Source organism: Fringilla coelebs (genome assembly GCF_963513975.1).
Source record: "Fringilla coelebs genome assembly, chromosome: 5".
Classification (NCBI taxonomy): Eukaryota; Metazoa; Chordata; class Aves; order Passeriformes; family Fringillidae; genus Fringilla; species Fringilla coelebs.
In genome coordinates this window covers 20257083-20284342 of record NC_140033.1, presented here as the reverse complement: position 1 = coordinate 20284342, position 27260 = coordinate 20257083, and the positions used below count along the sequence as shown (strand labels likewise).

General features: G+C 40.4%; 1 protein-coding gene across 5 annotated transcripts in view; it reads left to right on the top strand.

The window, feature by feature from the left end:
- PLXNB2 (plexin B2) overlaps positions 1-27260 on the top strand; it is a 252382-nt gene that overhangs the window by 62846 nt on the left and 162276 nt on the right. For all 5 annotated transcript variants that reach the window (XM_084206525.1, XM_084206521.1, XM_084206523.1 and 2 more), the window contains one exon: positions 18806-18993. The gene's annotated coding sequence lies outside the window, so the exon portion shown is untranslated. The remainder of the gene's footprint in view (positions 1-18805; positions 18994-27260) is intronic.

Below are 27260 nucleotides of genomic sequence, written 5' to 3'. Positions count from 1 at the left end.
CAGGACAACATCCTTTGACCATCATATGTGTATAGGTATCATCCATCGTTCCCAATTTTTTTAGTACTTTTCATATGAAACTTACTGTTCCACTTTTCTAACCTTAACCAACAAATATGAATTAAAATATCCTCTAATAAGAAGGAATTCTTATGTACTAAAAAGAAATCTGTGTTCATTAAAGGAACATTGAGATCATTGGAAACTTCAAAGATGAATTTGAGGCAGAGAATGATTGACTTGTATTAATAGGGAAGAAAACTTTATTCCCAGCTGGAGAGGAAACAGGACTGGCAGAAAATCTTTGAAGCATTTGTTAATAACAGAACAATCTTGTCTTTGGGGTTCTGTTAAATGAATTAAAATCAGCTTCCTTTCTCTTTAATTTCTGAATTAACAGTAAGAGATTAACAGTATTGCAACAGTATTCTAAGAGTTCTGACTTGATCAGTTCTTTGTAAGTGGATAAACTTTATTTTGGCCAGTGTTGAACAAGTAACTCATTACAAATAAGTAATTCAAGATGATGAAGTGGGTTTTGCTCAACTGCATTAGTTAAATACATTCCATACATTTTTCTCCCCACCAACTGGGCAAGAGAGAACAGCTGCCATGGCTGTTCTCCTTTTGAGAGTGCTTAGAAATTTCTTAATTATCATTAGAAGTCCAGAAAAGCACCAGAAGGATGAGTAGGCTCTCACAAGTTTCCAGAAGTTTTCCCTGAGAGCTCAGGCTATTTCAGAGATTCTTCAAAGAGAAGCTGTTATAAATATGAAACTGCAGAAACCATGCGTATGATCTGGTCAAGTTGAAAACCTTGTTGGGCGTTTTTGTTTTTATCACAGTAAATATTTAATAATCATCAATAAATCACTTAAGCTGATGCTGAGCTTAAACCATCATCAGGGTTTCAGCTTCAAGCATATCTTGTACAATACTTGAAGCCCAGAGTGCACGTGGATGGAATTGCAGATGAACGTTGTTGCATCAGTATTTCACTGACACTGCTTCTTATTCAGATCATGGCCTGCACAACTGGTAGCATGCCCCATGAAAGAAATTATTGTAATTGTCATAATAAAAATAATTTAACAGACTGGATTTTTTTTATAGTCAGCAGTTCATAATGATTGGCTTTATTGTGTTATAAGCTGGTTAAGTCAAACACACATATTTGAAATGTAAGTAAGAGTTTTTAGGGGCTTATAACTCAGTATGCATTCAGATAATTTTTAAAAATTGAATTAATACTTTACGTAATACTTTACTTCACATACTGTTCCCTTGGGATTTAGAAAGACAGTAATTACATAGAAACATACACTCATTTTTGCAATCCCTTGTTGCAGTTTAACAGTGTCCAGGAAGGTATGTCACTTCTTTCTGAAGTATTTTAGTAATTTAAGTGTTGGGTTTTTAAGTCTACTACTTATCACAATTGCTGAGCTCCATTGTAGAACAGAAGATAGTTTGAGTAATTAGTATTGGGTTAACTGTCTCTGTTAAATAGGTAGCAGGTGCTTAAGAGGTATTGGTGCTCCTGGTCCAGGATTTGGTAGTAGGGTTTTAATAGCTTATTTAAGGTGGGTTTTTTTTTCATCCCCTGTGTAGTTTTCAGGCAATTACCTCTTAGCAGTTCCCTTCTGTGAATATTGTCTCCAGGTCAGGATGCCATAAATGCTGAGACGAAGAGCAAGACAGCACACAAGCGGTCAAACATCCAAAACTAGACAGAAAAGAGAAACACATAGCATCTCCCTTCATCGCATTATGTGGGAGTTAAATCATATATCATCACTTAATCTCACAAGGGAAATACAAAATATTTAGGAGCCATTGTGAGAATACTGTATTTTTGAAGGATAGACTCATACTCAATAATGGTTTTAAAAAAAAAATTGAAATAAATCAATTAATCAAATTCCCCCGAAAACAAACATCTAAACTGAACACTCCACATACCTTTTCTGTATTTTAGTATCCATTTTTATTTCAAAATTCAGTTTGTGATTCAGTTAACCAGAGAGATGGAGCACCTCTCCTACGAGGAAATGCTGAGAGAATTTGGAGTGTTCAGCCTGGAAAAGAGAAGGCTTCAGGGTTACCTAATTGTGTCCTTCCTGTGAGAAGGAAGTGAGTATTCACTTCACCCAAAGAGAGCTTACAGGAAATATGGGGCAAGACTATTTACAAGGGCATGCAGTGACAGGGCAAGGGGGAGTATGTTCAAATTGGTGGAAAGTAGGTTTAGATTAGATATTAGGAGAAAATTCTTTACTGTGAGGGTGGAAAGGCACAGGAACTGGGAAGCTGTGGATGCCCAGGGAAGTTGTAGATGACCCATCTCTGTGTTCAAGGCCAGGTGGGAGGGAGCTCTAAGCAACCTGGTCTGCTGGAAGTGTCCTTGCCCATGGCAAGTGGGTTGGAACTAGATGGTATTCAAGGTCCCCTTCCAACCCACAACAGTCTGGGATTCTAGGATTCTCATGAGCTCTTTTTAACTTTCAATTGTGGCACAGATTGTCACTGCATGGAGAACTGCTATCTGCACAACTGACTTCAGATGGCCTTGTAGTTTTTAATATTGCAAGAAGGTGTTTGGCCTTGATTATATCCTTCTACATATTTTTTGCATGTTCAACTTCTAAGCTCTTTAGTCTCACGTCTAAGGGTTTGTTGATACACATCTTACCACTCTTATTGCCCATGTACATGCTTTAATTCCTAGAAGGAGCTAGGTAATTGTGTAGCTTCTAGTTAAGTTTCTGTCTTGCTGGAGATTCTAAGGTGCCCCTCTAATTCTGCCTTTGTCTTCTGCAAATTTGCACCCGCCTGGTTGTACTGGTGTAAATCTGTGAGGAACAACTCCCTGTCATTGTATCCTAATCCTGTTTCTAACAGCATTCCAGGTCAAAGGCAAGAATTGATCTTCTCAAAGCATCTTGAAGGGATGACTCTAATGCTCCCCACAAGAGAGACTAAAAGGAGATGCCTGTTTATGTCTCCACCCATAGAACATGGGGTAACTGCACAGAGAGTAGTTCTTTCCTCCTCTTCCTCTCTTGGCTTAGGGAGTTTGGGAACACTTACCATGGCTTGACATAAATTTGGGGCAGTTACACAAGTGAGTAGGAGAATCTACCATCTTGGAGTACAGCCCTGACCCTGTTTATCAGTAAGAAGCCATATCTGTATCTGCCTTCTGTATCTGACTGCACAAAAGCAAGTTCTTTTCTCCAAAACCTAATGTGGATTGTCTGCTATTTAGGGTCAAGTACAGACAGCTGCAGAGAAAAACACACTGCATTTTAAGTTTTGAAAATGTGGTTATGTCCTTTAAATGGACTTTGCAAGGGTGTGACTGTTTAAGGGCCATTGCAGCGGAGGTGGGTACATACCTGGCTAGTTTGTGTGCTGCATTTCAGACCCTGAAAAGAGTTCTGTCCCACATCTGACAAGTTTGTGTGGTACTGATTCCTCCAGGGAGTTTGTAGGTTTTTGAAAATTTAAGATGATGCTTAGTATATTGTGAAATAGAATAATTTACGATAATACTTGAAATTAAGGCTTCATTATTCTACATAACCAAGCAGTTAATGAGTTTTCCAAATTAAGAAAGCATCTACAGATACTCTTATGGTAATTTAGATGTAGTTCTGACTTGAAAAACATGGATTTTGATTTAAAACTGTGGTTCAGATCTGCCTCAGGATTTACTGTGAGCATCATGAAAACAGAGGCAGAATGCTCTGTGTTTGTTTTTTAACATTTCCATTGCCAAGAAGCTGATGAGAATCTGGATACACTTTTGAAACTTTTCTTAGGAATACTTAATAATTATTGTCTTAAAGCTATGGGTAGTTGAACATTTTTTGTTGCTTTTTAGTTCTTGTAGAATTATCAGCGGTAGTTCCTTTGAAATTTCACATTTACTTGGGAACAAACTAGATTGAGAAAAATGCTATTGTCAGGCAACTCAAGACAATTAAAATCTCAGTTTGAGAAGTGATATTTAATTACTTACAAGCTTGTAAAACAAATTTAATTATGTGCATCAGACAAGCTGGTGGCCTCCACTTAAAACCCTGTGTACATAGGATGACCTGTGTGTCTGGCCTGAGATTGAGCAGAGAAAAAATCTAAAAGAGCAAGTTTTCCCCTGCGCGTCACCACGGAGCAGCTGTGCTCTGTACCTCCCCGGGGAGGCAAATGCATTTGCTGTCTGCCCCACAGTCATGATGGAGAAACCAAAAGAGAAATTTAACCAAGGTAGAGGTTGAGATGAGTCAAAGGGCTTCTGACCACAGGAATACTGAGTTCAGTGCACTGGCTGAATAGATATGCTACGCTCTATCTGCCAGATACATCAAAATAATAGTTACTAGCAGCTTTATTTTCGTGTTGTTGTACAAAAAGAAGCCTGCTGTTGAATTATGGTGATGAAGATGGATAGTTTAACTGCTGATGGGTTCTCATGACAAGGAACTAAATTTAGGTTTTTACATCTTTGCAGGAAGGAGTGGGTTGTTCATTTGTTTGCTTCCATGCTACAGGGTTGCATTGCAATCCGTAAATAAACGTGCTTGCCCAGGAGGAACATCTGTAAGGGATAAGCTCAGTGGGCTCATCCAGAGCTTGCTGTGGAATTGGATTGTAGATGAGGAGAAGGTGGTTTGAAAAGATCAAAGCAGACACTTGTTTAAGGTGTAAAGAAAGAAAGTACATCATGGGAAGTCTTTGTGTACAGAACTGGAATGAAAACTTTGCAATGAATGCCAAAACATAGACAAGGCTCCCAGACAGTGATCTGGAAATGGGAGAAGGGATTATGTTGTTGCAGTTGCAGAGCCAGTGGTTGAGGTTGGAAATGTGCATCAATGCTTTTTGCCTTTGCTTTCTACTAAAGTCCTGACTCAGATCTCCTGTGTAAGGCTCCAACTCCCAGACTCCAACAGATGCCATGGGGTGAGCTGCAGCATTTGCCCCTCCCTGGCAGCAGGGAAATGGAGCCCACTAGCCAGGGCTGCTAAAAGCACATCCCTGCTCTGTGGCTGCTTCAATTTGGAGGCTGGTGTGGAAATTGAAACAGTGGCTTATGTTACAATGTGTCACTTTATTGCAAGTGCTTCCCAACATTATTTTTATATTGAATTAATATATAGACCTTATGATTTTATTTTGGCATTAGCCAGCAATATATATGTCTTGCCTCAAAGACGAGCAGCTACCTACCAGTGAAGATATTTGCTTGTCCTTGTAACTGATTGAATTCCAGGAATATATACACTTTGAGAAAGAGCTACAACCCTGTAGAGTTAGTGTTGATACTCCTAGCATATCTGTAATGTAATGTACACACACAGGAAAAGTACATATAGAGACATACATATGAATCTAGGAAACAGCAGATTTTCCTTATAATTCTGTATTGTGTGTTTCTGTCCTTATATGTATGTCTACCCTATAAAATACTAGTTCCTTTTCCCCAGTATTAAATTGCACAATCAAAACTCCTTTTCCATCACTATGGAAGATGGAGATATATATTATGGATAAACCAAATTGAACAATAAAATACTGTTCCTCACAGGAATGTTGGGAAACTTAATAGGTCATCAGCTGCAGGTGTTGCTCCTTTTTACCAGGAGGCAAGGATAGCAGTGGTGTTACCTAGTGAGGGTAAAATACAAACATTTGTTTCACTGAAATTTACTTAGATTAATTTGCAGGGGAAAATAGAGCAGTAGGAGCATAGTGCTGCCATTTCTGAGAGTCATACACATCAGTCCATTGTTACAGCTGAAAGTTGTTCTCCATATGTCCTGTCCTCTGCATAATTTTGTCATGCCTGTTGATTGTCCCTCTTAATATTTGTTCTACTTTAAATGAGCTCTGCAAAAAACTTGCTGTCAGGTCTGGGAAATATAATGCAACACCTTAATTTTCTGTATTACAAAATGTTCTGAAATGCTTTCAGAGGGATCCCAGTTTGTGCATTGAGTCAGCTGGAGTAATTAGGGCGTAATGCAATTGTTTCTTTATGGGCTTGAAGCCATCCCAAGAACCACAAAGGCTGATTTCTCCCTTGTGAAAGGTTGCTTTAACCCTTGGCCAGGTGGGTGTCATGGGTTTTGTGCAAACACTTCAAAGTCTGAGACAGATGGAATCACAAGGCCTGAAGTTACTCCGCTCACAGGACTGCAGATCAACGTGTGCCTCTAAATATTTAGGAGGACCAAACATTGTTCAAGGAATGTGATTTTGCATTGAGGGTTTTTTTGCTACAGAATGATAAAAATACCATTCACAGTACTCCACTTGATGAATCAGAATCTGAAACTATTTCTTTTGGCTGGCTTAATGTGTTGTTATCCTCCATCTTCCTTCTGGAAAATTTTGGCCTTTTCACTAGTTCAATTCCTTGAGGGACATTATTTTGGACTGCTGAGAAGAAGAGCAAACATGTGAACAGCTATTTTCTCTCAGATGGTGAAAGGAAGTCAGTTATAAATTTGATGATTTGTGCTACATGCTTCTTCTTGTTATGATTACAGTAATTCTGCATTTTAAGAGAATTTAATAAACTGTGTTCACAGGCACACTTTGGATGTTATAAACTTATAATACTTGCCTGCTTTCACTAAGGTAGCATGAACTGTTACTGGTCTTTCTCTCTGACTATTTTGGAAAAATAATTTTGAAAATTGAAAGGTGCTTTGGGGGTTCTGAGTTTGCTTTTACTTCAGAAGATCTCAGACAGGTTAATGGGGAGGTTTTTGCAGGTTGTCTGTGTAGAAAAGGTTCATGCACATTTAATATCTTTTCTCAGAAGCCTGCAGTGATGATTTTAGGTTTTAGATTTAGATTTCTTTCATGAATACTTGAATTCTTCAACTAAAGACAGCACATTTAGTCTCTTTGCAACTCTTCACACCTTTGGCTATTAAGGTATAGGAAGGATGCATTGTAGTGATCCAAATTCAAATCTGACTTTAAGTGTTTTGTCAACATTTCTGTTGTCTTCTGTGTAAGTATTCTTACTAATACTACTGTGTAAGTACTCATGCCAGATCTATGGATGGAGTGGGAAGGAATTATCTTTTCTACTTTGCAAACATAACTTGCACATTTTTGCACATTTTTGCTTTTTTTTAAAAAAGGCAGAGAGGACTTGTTGAATACCTCTCCCCAAAGGTTTGAATGGCCGATTCCTTAAAAATCGTTTTGTGACCCAAGATGCAGACATTTTTGTGCTCCCTCTGAATACATCTCTAGCTCAGATAAAAACCTGACATGAATAGATATGTGCCAGAAATGTATCACCAAAGATTGGAGCCTAAATAATTGGAACACATTGAGGGCTTTCACTTTTTCCTTTCTTTGCTTTTCTATTAATATCAATTAATGCTGATGTTCTTTATTACCTCTAGATTAGCCAAAACCTTCTTAAACTACATAATTACTAGCAAATAGTGTGTGTTATATCAATTAATACATGAATAAACACATGTAAATTCAAACAAATGAGTGTCTTCACAAACCTCACATATAGAATATTCTGACATGAAATATTTTTGTAGTAGCATTTCATCCTTTTTTCATTTTATTTCATGCTCAAGGCAGATTCTCCATATTCCAAATACAGCAGACCTGTATTTGTTATTGATTTTGTTTAATTTTCAACTTTGGACCCAAGCTGTTTAAACAGATTACTCTCTGCTTTTATCTGAGTCAACTTCTTCATGCTTTCATCAAAGCAAAAGAGATTATTTGACTTTCTGTCTCATAACACAGCATTACAAGAGAGTCATATGTTAAGTGACAGTGATGGATTCTGTATTAGGAAATGGCCATTCTGTTTGCATGTAAGTCTCTTGTAATAGTTCCCCATCAGAGACAAAAAAAATCTCATCTTTATTTATTTGTAGTCTATTTATTAGTATTCATTACAGTTATATTTACTTGTAAGTGAAGCTAATACATTTCAGAACTAGAGTAGGTGAGAGTGTTTGAACTGGAATAACAATGTGTAGGTATAATATGTTTGTATCCTGGCACTGATCCTGTACCTTAACTTTCTTATTCCCATGCACACCGTATTTGAACTGACTAATACCTGGCAATAGAAGGACACTTTCTCTTCAGGCTGACTTGCAGTGTACTTGTGAGGTTTAATGGCAACTAGCACTAACACAAGCTTTTGGCACAAATTATGTTTTCTGGTTGGATCAAAAATTCTCATCCTTCATGTCTTATTTATAAGAAGTTTAAGATGGAACTAGCAAGTTGAATAGGTACTCAATTGACTAAATTTGTGGAAAACCCTTGGAAGACTCTGCTGGGAACATACAGAACTCTGCCTACATTTACCTTTCAATTGTCTCTGCAGGAATGATTGGGTTATAGGTATAGAACAGGGGTTCCCTCAGCAGGCAGATCAATATGGACAACAGCAAGTGCTTTGGAGATGCATAGCAACATCAGGGCTTGTGGTGCTGACTGACTGCATGTGCATCTCTTTCTCTCAGCTCTCTTGGGCTTTGTGCTCCAGCCTGAATAGGTGAAGTGATAAAACACCACTGTAGGTTCTAAAGACAGTTTTTCCTGTAGAGGAACTATAGCTATTTCCTACCTTTATGCAGACCGTGGTAAAAGGTCTCCAAACTGCAGCAAATGACATCTCCCAGACACAGTCTCAAGGCTCGGCTGAGCAGCCAGGGAAACTCTTCCAGGGCTTTCATGCAGGAGGCACATGAGCCCTTGTGAGCCATGCAGATCTGTTAACTCCCTGGTATGGCCAGGCTTCTCTTCACGTTGTTCTTTCTGAACAAACAGTACTTTATGCAGAGACCTCAGTGTCATCCGCCTGCAAAGAGCAACAGTGCAGGTGATCTCGTGCTGCCTGCACTAAACCCCAGAAGCCCACCACGAGTTTATCCTCCAAATGTGGGTCAAGGATTCTTCCCTGTCCTGGGAGGCCTGGATGGCTTGGACTGGACCCAAGTGAAGGAGGGAAGTGCATAGAAACAGGAGCGCCAATAAACTCAGGAATGAACAGAAATAAAGCATACTTGTCTGTTCAATTTTTTCAGGTTAGCCACTTCAAAAGAGCTGCTGCAAATGATCAAGGCACTTGAATCTGTTGAAGGAGTGTTTCTGGGATGGCTCAAAATTGAATACTAATTGGTTGTATTTCTGTAGGAAAATCAGCCCAGGCCTGAAATTGGTATACTACTGAAAGATGATGTGCCTCAGCATTTGCTTAGGCTGTGTATAATCTAACATATGGACACACTGCAGTCTTATTGGCAACCTGCAGCAGCTCTAGATATACTTCTGCACAAAAATGAAGCAGCAGAATTTTAGTACTAGTTGACACCTACATACATATATATATATATATATATATATATATATATATATATATATATATATGATAATTACTTTTAATAATTATGTATTTTACAGGCAAGATAAGGAATAAAAAGTGATAACACGAAAATGAGAATATCAGTACTGACATGGATGTTGAATTGTTTTTCTGATAGTGGTCAATAAACAAGTTAGGAAGTAGCTAACATTTTTGCTGGCCAAATTAGATCTGGTTAAGTTAATCATAAGTTGCGTGTGTTTATCCTCCATAGCATCTCTTTACTGAAAGTTTTGTGTCTATACTGAGAATGAGATATAAATGGACCTGCAGGCATTTTGTGTTAGTATCAAGGATTTATATATTTTGTGATTTTCACCTATACCATGTAATGGTATATAAAAAAAAGAATAACGAATGTGATTATAATGATCTGAACAGGCTCACTCTTAATGATATACAGGCACCTTCCTTCCTATTTTTTTGTCAAAGCCTTTCTCTAATATAAATGCCTAGAATCTTATTAAAAATCTGATCTCATTAGGTACACCATTAGTATTAAAATAGTGTATCCTAAATCTCAGTCATTTAGAAATGATCGGTAATGATAAGAGATTAAATGAGGGGCTCACCAATTAGTATAAAAGTCTTAGAGGAACAGAAAATGCCTTCAAAGAATTTGATTATATATTTGGGGTTTCTGAGATTTTTTTTTTCTTTTTTTTTCTGAAGGACTACCAATACATTAAAATTTTTTGCATAATACTGGAATATTTGAAGCTTTTTTAATCACTTTGGTGTGCAAACCAAATGTAAGGGGGAAAACTGAAACATTTAAAATTATTTTAAAAGAATCTCTTTTTAGTTTTTCAAGATGAAATGATTGACAATTAAATATAAAGTCTTAGGCTGCTTTTGGTCTTCTGCTGCACTGTTTGTTCTTACATGTGCAGTGGGATGGAGTTTGATGCAGGATTTAATCCTTTTACCCACTCCATGGTACATTGTGAGAACTCCTCTGGAAACCCTGTGGTCATGTCAGTGTACGATCATCTCTGATCACCTTTGCTAGTTGGTTTTGCCCATATCACAGTCAAATGGTATCAGGCAGTGCTACAGTCTGGTAAAACTTGAATTCCCAAACTCCATCAAACTGGTAAAAATCTGAAGCCTCAAGTCCCGTACAGAAGGCTCTCTCCATCATGTGAGGAACATTCCAGTCTCAGGCTGCTTTAGTCCAAGGCAAGATATCTTGGAGCAGCTGGCATTTCCAGCTCCCAGTCCTCCTCCTTTCGGTTGTGCAACATCTGGCAACCAAAAAATGTTTTACTAAAAAGTAGCATTAGAATAGAGTCACATGCTGTGTCAGGGACAGCTTGGAAAGAAAGCAAGTATTGTGTCCTCTTGTGTGCAACATCCCTGTGCTGTGGCCTGGTTTTCCTAGTAAAAGATGAAGCATGGTTTTAAATTTGGATTATTTTGGTGTTTGTTTTTTTAAACCAGTGATTATTAGTTTTCACAGAAATTCAGGAAACTGAGGCTTGTTTTGCCATTCTGCAAGGGACACCACATAATTCAGATGTAAACCTTTTTCACTAGGGCACTGCATAATGAAAATATCCTAAGTCAATTCTTTATTGCTGCTAAACCCCTTTCTGTTTTCTGCTAGAGTAGGAAGCAGGGAAAGAGCAGTACATTAGAGTAAATGGTATGTTTTTGTAATTCCATGTGTATAAATATTGGTGCAGTAGTGGTAGTTTCCATATTATTAAGTGCCAGCAAAAGTTTTTCGAAATTTACCTTAGAGCTGTAAGGCCAAAAGGTGAATAAGCCACTTAAATGGTGAGGGTTTAAGTGGGGAGTTGAAGGGGAGTGGGGAGAGGCATAACCACAGATCCATATATTGCTGTGGGAGCAGGAAGGGGCCCACATGTATTTTAAAAAAACATTTAAGGGCAAAAGGGATTTTTTTCCATCTTAACCTGTATCAAATTCATCCCTCCTTAGTGTTTGTAAATCTTCCAGCATTTTTAGAAATTATTGTTTTATGAAAAATGTAGCTCTGTATAGTGGGCATATATGATAAATTTCAAAAAAAAAATGTAATTTTCAAAGATAGGATAAAAGCCATTACTGCAGTACAAAACCACTTTTCTATCACCTCAAATAATGTTTTCCACATCTTTCTATTTGAAAAAGAAGTGGAATGTATCAGCATGAGGAAGCTGTTCATACTGATTCCCAGCTGTGGATATGTCAGTGGAGATAAATTCATGTCCTCAAATATTACCCTTTCCTGAGTACCAATTTGCACACACCTTAAATTCCACTTTGACAAAACTAAAGCTTTCCAAGGTGCTCATCTGCTCCCTCAGCAAGGTTTTGAGGTTGCACAGTGTTTGTACAAGGAGGTTCAAGGCCTATGTGACTAAATAAAAGTAGCCCAGCTGCTGTAAATGGCAGCTTTTCTTTGCCTTTCTTTTGGAGGAGCAGAGGTCGGGGATATACATTTATTTTCTTTGTTGGTGCAGCTTTTCCATGCCCTTCCAGCCCTGCTCCTGTCCGCTAGCCAGCTGGGTTGTTAGTGGCTGGTGGCTGAGGAGCAGAATCTGCCTTTCTGAGCAGAATTTGCCTTTCTGATCAGAATCTGCCTTTCTGATCAGACTGGTTGCTGCACTTTGCAGGAGCCTTCTGAAGCTGGAAGTCTAGCGGTTGTCCTTGAGTCGCTTTTTTTATAATATGTACCAAATCTGAGTAGGCTTTCATTTGGTTTGGAGTTCAGGGGTGAATTAAATGTGCTTTCTATCAGATTTGTTTGTCCCTCAGCTCAGAAAACTAGGAGGATTGTCCTGCCTCTTCCCTCAAACCATTGCATTCAAGGTTTTGTGCAGAGTTTAAATGAAACATCTTTGTGCAGGTATATTTTATCCAAGATCTATTTATTTATTTATTAAATTCCTGTCACCTTAAAAGCTGATTTTGCAGACAAACTGCCTTTGCATGTTTGCTTTTATAAAAGATGTGTTTATATGAATGTGCACCTTCCTGGTGATTTTCACAGGGTAGGACCCTCTGTGCTTTTGCATCACGTACTGTACCTTGCTGAAATTACCTCTGGGTTATTGTACTGCCAGCTTTCCATTAACTAACTGACTATAAAAAAAAATTTAAATAAAATGCCTTTGGGAATAGTAAATGACAAACTTCTCAGAATATGAGCCTTGCAGCCCAATCTCCTAAAAGAAGCACCTGCAATCTGGCTTTATAGCTGATACACAGCTAGTTGGCAGACAAAAACCTTGCTAGGATTTCAATTTACAGCCTATGATACATAGGATTCTTTCTTCCTTGTGATGCTTTAAACTGAAATTGAATTTTAAATTAACTTGACACTGTGCTGTTTTCAAGTCAGATAAATAACTGTGTTCCTTTTCCCTTTTCCATAATATATTTGATATCTTACTATTAAAGCTTTTCCTGAATCGATGTTAAAATTATACATTTGCCTGTCCTTACTTTCCTTAGGAAAAAAAAGTGAAACATAACCATGTAGCTGTAAGAAGTATTTTTTGCACTTTGACAGTTTTATAGTTTCTTGGTTTAGGAATTTGCCAGTTTTATTTCTGTTGCTCACTGTAACAGCTCGTGGTTTATTTCTGTGTTTTCTCACAAAACTTTGATCAAACAGTGGCCTTCAGAATTATGTTCTTTGAGCCGTCATGCATGTAGGTATCTTCCATTTGCTTCATCAGAAGACTCCATTCTTCACTTCAGTTCTCTATTTACACCTTCACAGTGTTAATGAAACAATGTATCAACAATGTTTTGGAGTGATTTTTTTTAATGTACTTTTGAGCTTCGGCAGATTTTTTAGCTGTTAGACCTACACAGTGCAGGTACAAATGCTTGTAAAACACACCAGGTAGTTACAGTGAGGTCAGTGGTGTCTTAATCTGACACCTGGTAGCATAAATATTTTTTACACTAGATATATGATGCCACCAGGAAGAATTATAGAAGAGCTGCCTTTAAAAAAGGCAGATGGAGTCAAAGTATTTTACAGAGAATTAAATAATTACCCATGTTTCCAAATGTGCTGCGTAGTAGAAAGAAGGACTTTTACAGTAGAACTCCTTGTGGTTTGTTTTTGTTTTCTGTGATTCTCACACACTCAATTGAACAAACCTTTCTCATCAAACTGTGTCTCGAAGAGCTGACACTGAAGGACGTAGAGTGGCAGAATTTGCAATGACAGCATGCTGAGCTAAATGTATTTCTTCTGTTCCTGGTAAAAATATGCCTAACACTATGGGTCCCTATGTGTAACTTTAAATAAGGTATTGAAGTACATCCCTCCCTCCCTCCCTCCCTCCCTCCCTCCCTCCCTCTTTCCCCCAGGAAAGCATTCTCCAAACAGCTCCCATTTTGTACCTTCTGGCTTTCAGCTAGGCATTAGCATTCCAGAAAGAGTTTCACCAGCCCCTAGGTTTGAACAGTGGTCAGGACAGGCAGAAGGAAAAGCTACCAAACACTTTCCCTCTTAGGCTTGGGGCTTGAATTGTAACCAGAGGCTTTTGGGAGTGTATTGAAGAGCACTGCTTTCCTTGCCTGCTCTTTCCCTATTCCCTTGTTTTCCAATACCAGTATGACTGAAAATCCTTATTTTTTATAACCAAGCACAATGAATAAATATTTGGAATATTTCTTATCTCTGAATCTATTAACAAAGGAGAAAAAATACACTTCTGCCTTAAACAGGGCAAGAAGTTATGCAGACCTCCCCACCTCAGAAATTCTCCGAGGGGAAGGAATGCCTCCTGAAATTGGAAAGTTATGATTTCCTCAAATAAGGGTGAAATACCAGGGCCTTCTTTTGGGTGCTTTTCACTCTTTTATAGTCCTGTCATCTCTTCTCCCTGCCCACCCCGACCCCCCCACTCCCTCAAGGTATTCAAATGGAAAAGCCTTCTTGCCAAGGTATTTGCACAAAGAAGGCATTCGGCAGCAGAGGAGATTTCTTCCAAAAGCATCTGAGTGTGCCGTGATCCTTCCCCAGGACCGAGCTGGACGTGCTGAGAAAGGATTCTTGCCCCATACCCCGTGCAGTGACGGTCCTTTGGGTGGACACTGTCACTGCACATTCTGGGCTGTGTGCCTGAGAGTACCTAGGCATATTTGTTTGACTCTCTGCCAGCATATATGCCAAAGAGATTATGCTTCATATTTCATCCCAGGGTGAAGAGAGCCTAAATGGGTTTATCATGGAGTTTTCATTCACTCTGTCATTTCTCTCTTCTTTATAGTTCATTGCTAGACTTCTAATTTTTCCTGACAGCAGTGCACACCCCTGCAGCTGGCCCTGCATAATGATTCCCTCCTCCTAGACTGACAAGAGTGGATGCATAAATCTACTGCCATCAGGGTGCCTCCTTTAGCAGACACTGCCCCCTCTCCCCCCTGGAAAAAGATCTGTCCCCTCCCCAGCACTCTCATTTACCACCTACTACTGTTGCCTGCTGAGCCAAGATGCTGCCTGTGACCGTTATCCTGCCTATGCTAAACATCAGGAAATGGCTCTTTTTGGACAAAAATACTTTTTATTTTTTCCCTCCTAATGATAACTATTAGTGAAAATTAGAGTGCCTTTGGCAATTGTATTTGATGCAAATATTACAATGTACAGCAACGAGCTCCTGTGAAAAGCAAGGGTGGACTGATTGTTTGAATTAGGAGCTTGAGGGTGAGGAGGACTGTCAGGAGCAAGAAATTTGACCAAATATAGGTCTTTAGAAGGTCTTAAGTTAGAGATCCCCATGTTCTCTGAGGCCCTGTATTAACTCAAAACGATTGCTTTGAACTATTGAGTAAGGGCAATAATGTCAGATCCAGGGCTGCTCCGCTGCTGAACTCATCAAGCACATTGACAGTTTATAAATCAGACAGGACTTGTGGACCCTTTACAAAGTATTGTTTTAAAATCTCTTCCTTAGCCCTCCATCCTTAGCTATAGCAGTGGAATATTGTAGCTGGCTAAAATCAATGTAAGACTAGTTTAAAAGGCAGCAATCTCTGTCCCTGTTCTGAAAAGCAGGCACGAGGTGAATGTGCAGTGTATGGCAAGAGCTTCATCATTCTTTACCAGCAGTGAAGGTATAGGTAAAGGTCATCCCCTTTCATCTTCCAAGAGTCTAATCCACAAAACACTAGATTTCACCAATAGGTATTTGGTGTTAGCAACATGCTGATAGTCTAATATTCATAGTTGCTTTTGAAGTTAAATTATTATTTTTCTTCAGTTAATAGTATTTGGCAATTTTCTCTGACGTTGTCCTGATAATGATTCATACTGCAGTTGTTTTGAGATGGATAAACTACAATTGTTTATATACAAACAGAATATGGCATTGGCTGCCAGAAAACAATCTCACTAATATTTGACTTGTTAGGTTGCCTCATGTTTCATGTTTTGGCTCAGAGAGAGCAAGCTTAAAATTAATTGAGAAGAATTTTTCTTTCTTTCTGAGTGTGTTCAAAGCTAGTGGTATTTTCTCCTCTGTAAATGTTGGCAATTGATTATAAAATGTCAGAGGTGTTAGCAGTGTCAGCGACCTTCATCTATACAGCTGGAATAATAGGCAAGACTTGCTTTAGGACACCCTGCAGTTGCTGACAGGTTTTGTTGCATCTGCAGCCAACTCTGTATCATTAACAAGGGAAAAAGGGTGGATAAGGGAGTGTGGATTGTAAATGTAAGAGTGCTCACTCCACTAAATTTACTTGAAAAATGATCATTTTTGTATCCAATGCCATTTTGTACTCTTCATGATTTTCTAATTAAGCCTGGAGGGCTGTGGATCCAGGCTTTGATATGAGCAGTATCGACTGTCCTCTTTCCAGAGAAGAAAACAAAGCTTTCTCACTGCTGCTGGATGCTAACTGATGAACTGCTTTTTCTTCCATGCCTTGGTTACTGCATATAATTAGGAATCTTACTCTTGTGACTTCATGTGCAGAACTGCATCCTTTCAGTAGACCTGCCTGCCAGCTGCCTGTCATGCACAGCTATTCCCAGGATCCTTAAATTTGACTTTGCATGTCAACTGTTCCTATTTAAACAATGAGCTTTGAAGCAAACCATGGGCATGCTGAAGCAAAAGCTCTTCATATCTAACAACAGTCTCTTTTAGCATCTGTTTGAGGCTAAGGCTCAACTTTAAAAGTGGTCATGGTATGCTGTTCAAATTATTTATTTGAAATAATTTTATTAGAATAGAGAAGTACCTGTGATTCTTGAAAAATGAGAGAAGAAAGAATATGTATCCACTTGCTGGGTAGACCCATGTGAGTGGTTTTCTGAGGGGATTACCCCTTTCTTCTCAGTGTTCCCTTCCAGCAGAAGCAGTGGTAGAGTGATGGCCAGTGTGTTGCTGGGGTTAAGAGAGAAGGCATTTCCCCCTTGGAGAAGGGAGAAGACAGCCATGACAGAAGTGTCAGAGCAACAGGAATAAGCCTCACTTAGATTTGAGGAGAAATTTCCAATCCTGTATGGCATTCCTTCATCTTAATGATGGAAAAAGTATTTTTATTTTTTATTTTAATATCTTGTCTTTATGGTATTTTAGGGCTGGAATTCCTGTACTTCATTCCCTGAATATCTTATCTATTAAATAATGTCTCTGTTCCTCTCTGCTGAGAGCAGGTACACAGAGAAACAGGAAAAGATCTTGCTGTGTTGCACAAGGTGTCTTTTTGTTTAGTATTAATCAAGAAACACACATGTTTAAGAATTTTTTTGGGGGAAAGGCCTTAGAATGTTTGTCTTCCAAGAGACTGTTTGAAAAGTCAGCTTTTTGCTGGCCGGGTAAAAGGTTTGATGCATGGCCAGGATGGAGGCAGCAGGAGGGCTGGGAAGTGGCCGTGTGATGATCCACAGGAGATGGGGCTGGTGTGTGACCTTGGGCCTTGGCACAGGGAGGTGTGACTGGAGGGTGGTGCTGGCTGGCAGAGCTGTGCACTGTGCAAGGGACTCCAGTGCTTTCACTGCAGACAGCGCTGAAATGCGCGCCACGTGAGAGCCGGTTTAAAAATTAGTGTCCTGCCTTCAGAATCACAGCTAGAAAATGTATCACTGTCAAGTTAAAGTTTCTTCTACAGGAAATATCACCACTGTCTTTTACCCCCAGTTCCTTCTTTAGTGTTATCTAGTGGAGGACTTAGGATTCGTTCTCTTTGCTTTCTTACCGGGCCAGTTTAACCTAAATTAAATCCTTTCATTTTTTGTGACAAGATACTTCTGATAATTTGGAATTGAATTAACTTAAAGAGTTTTCATGCATACAATTAGTATAGATTTCAGCTGGAGAAGGTGCATGCAGTAAAAGTGGTGGCAAACATGCAAAAAAGGTTGGCTATGTTTCTGAAAAGCACAGACTAGTCTTCATTCCCTTTGGAAAAAATAATAGCATAACTTGGTTTGGGAGGGACCACCAGAGGTCATGTAGTCCTATGGCTCAAATCAGGGCCAGTGAGATCAGCTAGCTCAGAGCACATCAAGTATTTAGCAGTCAACTCTACATACCTCAAAACTTAAGAATATGGTCATAAGTTGCTTGGGAATTCTGAAAGGAAAAGATTTATTATAATATATCTCCTTTGTCTTCATCTTTCAGAAGTTTAAAAAAAATAGGGAGGCTCAAGCTTTCCTAGTTCTTTACTATGCATTTCCTTTTATTTTTAGATGGAAATAAAAATTTAATCAGGCTAAACCTTACTTTCCATACTCAATTATTCCCCAGAAAGTTTAAATAAGTATAGATGTAGGCTTTTCAAGAAAATGCCCCTAGAAGCTAATTTCTGAAGCAAAGGGAAACTGGAAGGTGACATTGCTTTTGAAAATTGAGCCTTAATAAAGGGCTTCATTTAGTCATCCATCCTTGAAAATGGATGGTGAAATATGTAAGGGTTGAGAGGGAAAGGGAAAAAACAGAGTTGCAAGAGAATGATACCAGATGAAAGTACAAGGTAATTTAAGTCCTTGGTTAATGTCCCTGTCAGAAATTAGTCCTGGCTGGTTTGGTCACCCAAAAACTGGCAGCTCAAAACAAAATTCTTACTATAAAATGTTCTTGCTATAGTCTGGGCTTTAGCAGGTTTGTTATGGGGCTACTGTTATCTAGAAAAGCGGTCCCTCTGAGGGAGAGTGAGGATGCTCTGTAGATAGCTTCCTAGTGCTTTGCATGTCCCCAGGGTATCTTGAGAGGGCACCTGCTGTGGAGAGGAGCAGAGAGCCGTGCTTGTCACTAATGGCACTGCCCTGAGTGTCCCCTGCTCTGAGGCTGAGTGTGCAGCAGTGGGGCACCCCTGGCTGTGCCTGGGCTGTGGAACGCTGTGCTGCTCCTGTGCCCAGGGAACTGAGTGCCTGTCTTCTTGTTCCAGGTGCCAAGAGTGAGGGGGACAGCCCAGGGCTCAGCTCTGGGGCTCAGCTGGTACCCCCAGGAGCACAGCTGAACAAGAGCAAGCACTGACACCTCCTCGTCTCCTCTTGAAGTCTCAGAAGAAGTGGGTTCTCATTTCCCAAGCTGTGGAGTGCACACAGATTTTTCATGTGAATTTTCTGTTTTCAGGTAAGCTCATTTTTTTCTCCTTTTTTAATGCAATTGAGTTTTCTAAATGCAAAATCATATTCTGGTTTTCTAGACAAATTTGTTGCTATTTATCAAGACTTTCAGACATTGCTGGAGCATTTAATAAGTGTTTATTAATACTAATGGAGATAAAACTTCTAGGAGTCAGTCTTGCAAGAGGCATTAAAAATTAACAAAGGAAAAAAAAAGCAAGACTAGCTTGGCAGAGGTTCTGTATTCATAAACCTATTTATAGATGGTGTGCTGGGTAGAGGAGCAGGTTTGTGCCTCTGCCAGCAACATGCTGCAGCCTACTGCTGTGCTTGCCCTAATTTTGCACTCACATTCTGAGTCTCCCAGGGGATGCTGAGCAGCTGTGTGGCTGACCTGAATCTCCAAGGTGTGTGGGTCTGGCTGTGACTTTGGGAACGATCGGAGAGATTTGATCAACTTCCTTTCCAGGACCTGTTCACAGGGATTAGCGTGTGCTGGCTTGGCAGCTTTCTCAGAAACCAGCATGTAAAACCTTCTTCTTTATTATCAAGTGGCCAAAGAGATCTGAAGCAAGATTGATTAAGGGGTTGCACAAACATGGTTCTCGGGCAGTTCTTCAGCTGCAAAATGGTTTAAATCCATTTTGGCACCTTTCTTGGTGCTCCTGGAGGCGCTGCCACTGAGGGCTCTGGTTCCAGTCTGGCACAAGCCTGGAGGGGAAGGAGAGACTGGGGTCCTGTGAGCTGCCTTCCTCACAGTTACCAGTAATAATTGTCCATAGACTGAACTTTTTGGAATATAACACTCAGCCTTTCCAGAAAGAGAAACACGTGTCTCCTGCCCGGCACCAAAGAAAAAGGAAACAGTGGGAGGGGAAAACAAAATTTAGGAAGAGCCAAATTAAGGAAACAAGTGTGTTCTAGTGTTTAATATCTGACCTCTTGCCAGTTTGGGAGGGGTTTTTTTAGGTTTTTTAGTAGTTTTTTGGTTTGGTTTGGTTTGGTTTGGTTTTTTTGGGGGGTGTTGTTTATTTGGTTTGGATGCTTCTGTGTTTTATTTTCCCTTAAAAAAAAATGGGGAAAGGAAGAATCAAAATACAGTTTTCCATGCATATGTGCTGCAGAATGAATAAAAGTGAAAGCAGCTTTTCTAAACCAAAAATGTGCATTCTGCTATCACACACTCATTCATGTACCTAAAATCGTGATTTTTTGAAATGTAGGGAAAAGCATGAAATAACCCAGAAATAGCCACTATTTAGGCTTATTTAGAAATGCACATCAGGCAGGATGAGTATCACTGAGGAACAAAGGTGGGTCTTGTGGGGGATGCCAATGGAAGAAGTGGACTCACTGAAAGCAAGTAATTGCAGAGTAATTTTGCTGTGGAATTTTAAACCAATTATGTGAACAACAGAGCATATGTTCTGAAAGTAGTCAGAAGTGGTTTTTTGTGGGTATAGCTAGCACGGTTTCAGAAAGCCTCTGCCTGGCCAGGGTTAGTGCTCCCACAGCTGAGACAACATGAGTGCTTGCGTGTTTGGCCGTACATCACTGCCTTGCTGAAAGTCAGCTTTTCTCAATCTGCCTCTCCTCTGGTAAATCTTCCAAAAAATGTAAAAAGGTGTGTCTGATAATACCTAGTGCCTCAGCTTGTTTCTATGTCTGACTGGAAAGTCTGGTGTTCAAAAGGTGCTTGATCTTATATTTTGCAATTATTAAATGTTTTGATAACCTGCATCAAGCTACATCAAATTTTACTGAAATTACTGCAAGTTTCACATAACAGGACTGATTAAAGGTGCTATTTCAAGAAGCCTTCACTAATCTAGCTGTCTCTTGAGCTCTGTTCTTTTGAAAGGGAGATTTGCATCCTTTGGCTTTTTAATAAAATGAGACAAGTACTAAAAATCCACTATCAGCAGTTTGGCTTGAACACCAAGGCATGTGGCTTATTGCTCTCCAGAACATGGAGGATATTAAATGTGGATATTAGTTTTCTTCTTTCCTCCATCACAAAGAAAATAGAAATGATCACACGAAAAAGGGAAAACAGTTTATGGGATTCTTCAGCGTTGCCTTTCATAGTATGCAACTGGGAATTTTGATGCCCAGTGGATATGAAGGGTTTCCTAATGTTAAATGTATGTAAATAAGTACAAATCATGTTGGTTGAGTGTTTTTTTGGGTTTTCTTTTCCCTTTTACAACCGTTAATGCACCTACACGGTAGAGCACTTGACAAGTGAAACAAAAACTTTGAGATCTCTACTGAACTTTCTTTTATTTCTAGGAGGTCTCAACAAACCTCCTTGATCTTTGAAGTTTTCTCTTTAAAGAGGTGGCCAGTGGAAGCATTTCTGCAAATTCATTTCATGTGAAGGTTTTGTCTCTGAAGTTGTTCAAGTAAGCATAGCTGCAAATCTGCTTCACTTGTGTGGCGCTGAACTTCACATGTAAATCATGCTCCTAGTAAGTCAGTATTGTGCTGGGGGGTGCTAATGGCTGCCATCAATCAGGGCTGGAAAAAGTTGTTCTCCTCTTCTCCCCCAGACGAAATGAGACAGCAATTAAATGCCCTTTTGTTGCGTGATAGCTGAGACAATGGAAATCAATGTCCAAAGCACAAAGCAGAATGGCAAGTCTTAAGTATAAGCTAAGCCATGTGTCCCAAGGGATTGGCATGTTGATTTGCTTACAGCTGAGAGGGTATATGAAAGGAATAACCGGGGAGTGTAGGCAGCAGGAGAAGCAGTAATGCTCCTTGGACCGAAGCCAGAAGGGAATATTTGCCGGGAGACTTCTCAGTGGGGCTATGCTGCCATGATTTTGCCTCCATGCGACCTAAGCTCAGCTCACAGTACAAATTTGATCTGTAATTGGCCCTGGTATAAGATCATCATCAGGAAATGTGATAGCATGTTTATCTGTGGTATGTTTTCACACTGGCCGCTCAAGAACGGGCAGTATCTGATCTGGTGAGAAGCCTGCTAAAGTAAACTTCACCTTTCAGCTTTTTTTGAAAGTGCTTCAGCTGGAAAGATGAGCTTACACTCGATCAGTGCTGTTATTGCAGTGGTTTAGATCCCTGGAATAGGATTTGCTGCATCCTGAGAACAGCATTCCCACCCCTCTAAATACCATCACTTTGTTCCCAAGTGCTTGATAGGCGCAAAACTTCCTCTTGCATCTCTCCTAAATAAAATCGCACTGTAAAGAATCCCACTTTGCTCATCCATTTCTTGTAGATGCAAACAAGCCTCAAGACTCTTAAACCACAACATACTCGTTAACTAATTTTGTCCAGAGGACATGAAATCACTTAGGTGGCTGAATGTGTTTTGCTGTCCTGTTCCTGCAGACCTGCTCCCAAGCTCATTATGTCAATGGGATACTTCCTTTTGACTCCAGCTCGCAATTCTGCCTTGGCTTTATCGCCTTGCTGAAAGGGCCTTGAGTTACACAGGACTGCTTTGTCTCTAATCTGTGTGGGGTTTTTGTTTTTGTTGGGGGTGGTTTTTTTTCTGCTTTTGTGCAAAATTGTAAATGCATCGAGAACAACAAGCCATTGCATTTACTAATGGCAGAGCACACTGCTGTCATGCAGCTCATATGCTGTTGGCAGAGGCTGTAGCTATACGATGCTTTGCAGCAGCTGGGCTCAACTGAGAGAAAGCTTTTGCAAGTTTAAGGCTTGCAAAAAAACGTTACAGTATTTTTTTTTTTTTTGCCTGAAAAGTATTACACACAGATGACCTGAGTCACCTGAAATAATACTAGAATTTGATCAAAAGAAAATTTATCTGCTTGGAGAGCTCTGTATTGATTTTTTTCTGTGGGGTGCTGTATCTGTTGCAGCTCTTTTGAGGGCTTGAACAAAAGAAAACAAAACTACCTGTATTAAGAGGTCCACAGAAATCAACAGGCATCAGCAGTGGACTCATACAAAACCTGCTAGTTGGTGTTCCTTGTCCTTATTGCTCAGTGGTAAGATGCTGTCTTTTCCTTGTGTACCCATCAGGGAGACACTTCTCAAACTCATGTTCCACTGCACTCACATTTACTCCTTGGCAGCACTGACAGCTGCTGTGAGTGACACACTTCACAATCCCACTGTCCTCGTATCAATTCAGGTGTCCACCTTTGATGTTGGCTCTGGTTCTAGCCATGACTTGCACCTCATTTCTGCATTAGGTTCTCTATTAAAGTAAAACAGACCCGAGGTTCCAGGAGAGACTCTATTTGGGGACAGCAATCCACTGCCACATTATATCCTGTTTTATATTTAATTATTATGTCTGTAATTTTGAATAATCACAATTAGGCTTTTTTAAGCATCTCCTTCTATATCACAAGCCTTCAGCAGTTCAATAAAGCAGAGCCATTGACTTGCATTTGATGTGTCCATTACCTCCTGCAAATGCTTTGGAATACAATGGAGTAGCATGCAGACTTCAGAGCTGTCATGACAGGTATTAAGAATGTGTCAAATCCCAGTGATGACTGATAACATATCTGTCATTTGTGATGGGATTATTAGGAAGAGGAAAGCCACTAGGAGAAAGATACTCTAAAAAAGAAAGGAGTGGGGGGGAGGGGAAGACAAAAAGAGAAAGGATTTACTGTTCTTCAGAGCTGCCTGGTTTAATTAAACCTTGTCTAGTCCATAAACAAATCTATTAACTTTCTGTATGGTTTGGCAGTTTATGCACTTCAATGCTGCTGCAGTAAGTCCATGGAATTTATGTTTCTCTTTGGTGGATAGTTGCACTATATAGGTATTGTGGCTATGAAGAAAATTCTTGACCCACCTGTACATGGAAACAGCTATTGCAAGAGTAAGTTTTTGTCTTCTAATTAAAAGTTTAACAGAGACCATGGAAGAAAGAATTCAGTGGGCATATAAAATATTTTCTGCATGGAAAATTATGTAGAACCAAGAAAAGAGAAGAGTCTGCCAGTGCCATTTGATTTGCATCTTTGGTTAGCAAAAAAAGCATTGCTTTTTTTTTTTTTTTTAGGCCTGAATGTGTGTGAGTCTTCAGTGAGTGTAGAAAGAAGACTGAGCTCCATCTCACTCATAAAACTGGGCTCTGAATGAGTCCAGTGTGCCTAGTACAGACATTTCCAGGTGTTTTAGACTGAGTCATAAACACATCCAAGACCTACAAGCAGTCAGATATTAAGACAAAGGAAGCATCTTGTCCAGCTGCCTCCTGGTGTTCAGGCAATGCCAGAACAGAGGTGATCTGAGTTTCTTGCTATTCAGATCTTTCTGGTGCAGAAGTACCCCCAGGAGCAGCTAAACTGTGGTTATCTGATATGGCCCCTACACACACAGAGATCAATTTTGAGGGATATATTAGGTGTCAGGAGAGGGGGAGGCTTGGAGCTCAGTGGACTGAGTCAACTATTCTTTGCTGTCTTATGCTCCCTGAAATCCCTTTTCAGCAGGGATTCAGCAGCATTTGAAAAGAGACTCATCACAGTGTCCAGATTGTCCCTTTATCCTGTCTGCTGATTTATCAATAGACCTGGTCTTCTCTCTGCCCTTTCCACAAGCACAGCCAAGGTGCTCCACAGCTCTTTCAGAGTCCCAGCCCATGGAGGAAGCAAAGGTAGTGGAGGTCAGTGCAGTGCCCAAGGGGGCACTTGGTATCCCCGGATTGCTGCTGGAGGGCAGCTGCTCTGCTGGGTGCTCAGCCAGAAGGCCCTGGTGGCCACCCATCCTGAATGCTTGGAGAGAAGAGCTGCTCTGAAGGTGAGCAAAGGACAGGCTCAGGTTTGGGAAGCAGAGGTGGAGAGCAGAGAGACTTCTGTGAATACCAAGCTGTAGCTGTTGTGTCACGAAGTGAACAATATTTGATTGATGTTTGAGTGATCATTGCTATGTGAGAGGCACACAGTGACCTAGCCCAAAGCCAAATGCTCTCAGGTGATTTTGGACCCCATTCCTCAGTCACCACCAGCAAATCAGCTGACCTACCCTGCCCAGTCTGCCTGGAGTCACACAGCACGGCAGGCCAAGCCCACCCTGCTCCACTGCTGAGGCGGCGCGGGCTGGAGCTGCAGGGTGGGCAGGGATGGTCCCACCGAGAGCGTGCCTGCAGCAGGGACCCTGTGTGCCCCTGTGGAGAGCAGAGCAGGCACGGGGACAGCAGGGTGCCCTGTGTGCCCCTGGGGAGGGGAGAGCAGGCACTGGGGCAGCAGGGTGCCCTGTGTGCCCCTGGGGAGAGCAGAGCAGGCACTGGGGCAGCAGGGTGCTCTGTGTGCCCCTGGGGAGAGCAGAGCAGGCATGGGGGGCAGCAGGGTGCTCTGTGTGCCCCTGGGGAGAGCAGAGCAGGCACTGGGGCAGCAGGGTGCTCTGTGTGCCCCTGGGAAGAGCAGGCACTGGGGCTGTTGCAGCACGCCCATGGGCTCACGCCCTTGCTTACTTCATGGAAACTCACTCACCTGTCCAGGCCCTCAGGAAAGACCTTTTATTTTCCCCATCTCTAAATGCTCATTCACCCCACCCCAGAGGCTGTCTGAGCAAAGATCGAAGTGCAACCTGAAGTAAGGACACCAGCTTTTAAATGTGATGTATTGCAGCTTAATTCATTTCCCAAGGTAGAAGGTAGTTCTCTCAAGGTCCACATGGCAAGCATCCCAAACAAAACAGTGGTTGGGGAACCCAAAGCTGGTTTAGCTTAAGGGATGTTAAGGGAGCCTGATTTTTTTTTTCTCCAGAAGTTGAACTCAGCATTTCTTCACAGTCCCTTGAGCTGTACATCCAGAAACCATTAATCATACTATAAAATCTTGGCTTCCACTTCCCCCTGTAACATGTAGGTGATTACCATGCCGTTTGTTAACGTGACTAGCTGGCTGGCAGCACCTCTGCTCATGCTGCTTAAGCTTGGCTTTGAAAGAGGAAGGACTGTGGAGAATGTTGCTGCAGTGGAGAGCCTTCCTCCACCAGCCTTAGGTTGGATCTTGGCCCCAGGTAGATGCCACACAGATGTGGCTGTATATTGGTGATGGGTGGTTCATGGTGCCCAAGTTTCCTCTTCAGTGGCAGCCCCCTAGCAAGGACACTGCTGCAAATAGGCACTGCTGGCAACATTCACTGTCTTACTTTTTTTCCTTTCTTTTACCCCACAGTGCTCTCATTGTCTTTTATATGCTCCCATATTCGATAGATTTACATTCTGAATGGATTTTCTGTCCCAAGAAAGGACTGCATTAAAGTGCAGATGAGCTTGCAATACTCCCTGAAGAAAGCTATTCCTTCCCTGTAGTCCCTCTCTTTTCCCCAGTTCACTAGATTTTGTCAATTTAAGAGAAGAAATAGAAAAACTTGTCTGGGAGCTATTGAACAAGTTGAGTTGAGACTCAGTTTTTTCCGTTTTTTTTTTTTTTCATTTTGCTGTACATGAAGTGTCCTGAGATAACATAGAAAATTAAGAGTTTGAGGGAGTCACCGCTGAAGATCATTGAACTTTCAATAAAATTCCTTTGAGTGTCCAAGATCAACAGTGCCCTGCATGGTCTCAGTGTGCTCAGTGTTACATGTGCTCACACTTAGCTACAGCTCAGTTCTGGATTTATTTTTTATTTAGTGGTTGGATTAGAACCATGCTTTGAAAACCAAACCAAACCATGACTACTATCCAATTTAAATACAAAAGAATATGTTTAACCTGAAAAGAAAAAAACAACTTCATGAAGAAACACCTTGTAAATCTAACTCTGATTTCCGCGTTTGTTTGGACAAAGTAAAACTTTTCAAAAAATTGAAGATATCAGCAGTGCTTGGTGGTTGCTGTTTTGGGGAGGGGATCTGGAAAGCAAAATATTGCAAAATTACTTTTTTGCTGTTCATAAACAAGCCTAATTGGAGTTCTCTGTTTTGAAAATGTGTAACTGCTGACATGAGGATGTTGGAATATTTTTAGTGCTGATAAAGAAAAGAAACGTGCATTGGAGTTTTGCTAATCTTGAACAAAAACACATGTTAAGCTGTGGTTGCTCCACTCTGAATGGCAGGTTTACAGTGTGTATCAGGAAGATTTCTTTACCTGTGAGTTTCCTCAGTTGTTTCCACCTCTAAGAGTTTTATACTGTATTTACAGGTGAGGGAATGAGAGAGAGAAAGAGATGTTTGGTTATAAGGAAAATAGTGTACTACACAAGGATCTTTGATAAGACTTTCAAGGTGGTGTTTACAAACTGAAATGTTGCAACTAAGCTTAGGTAAAGCTAAGAAGATTGCATTCTTTTTAATTGGTTGGTG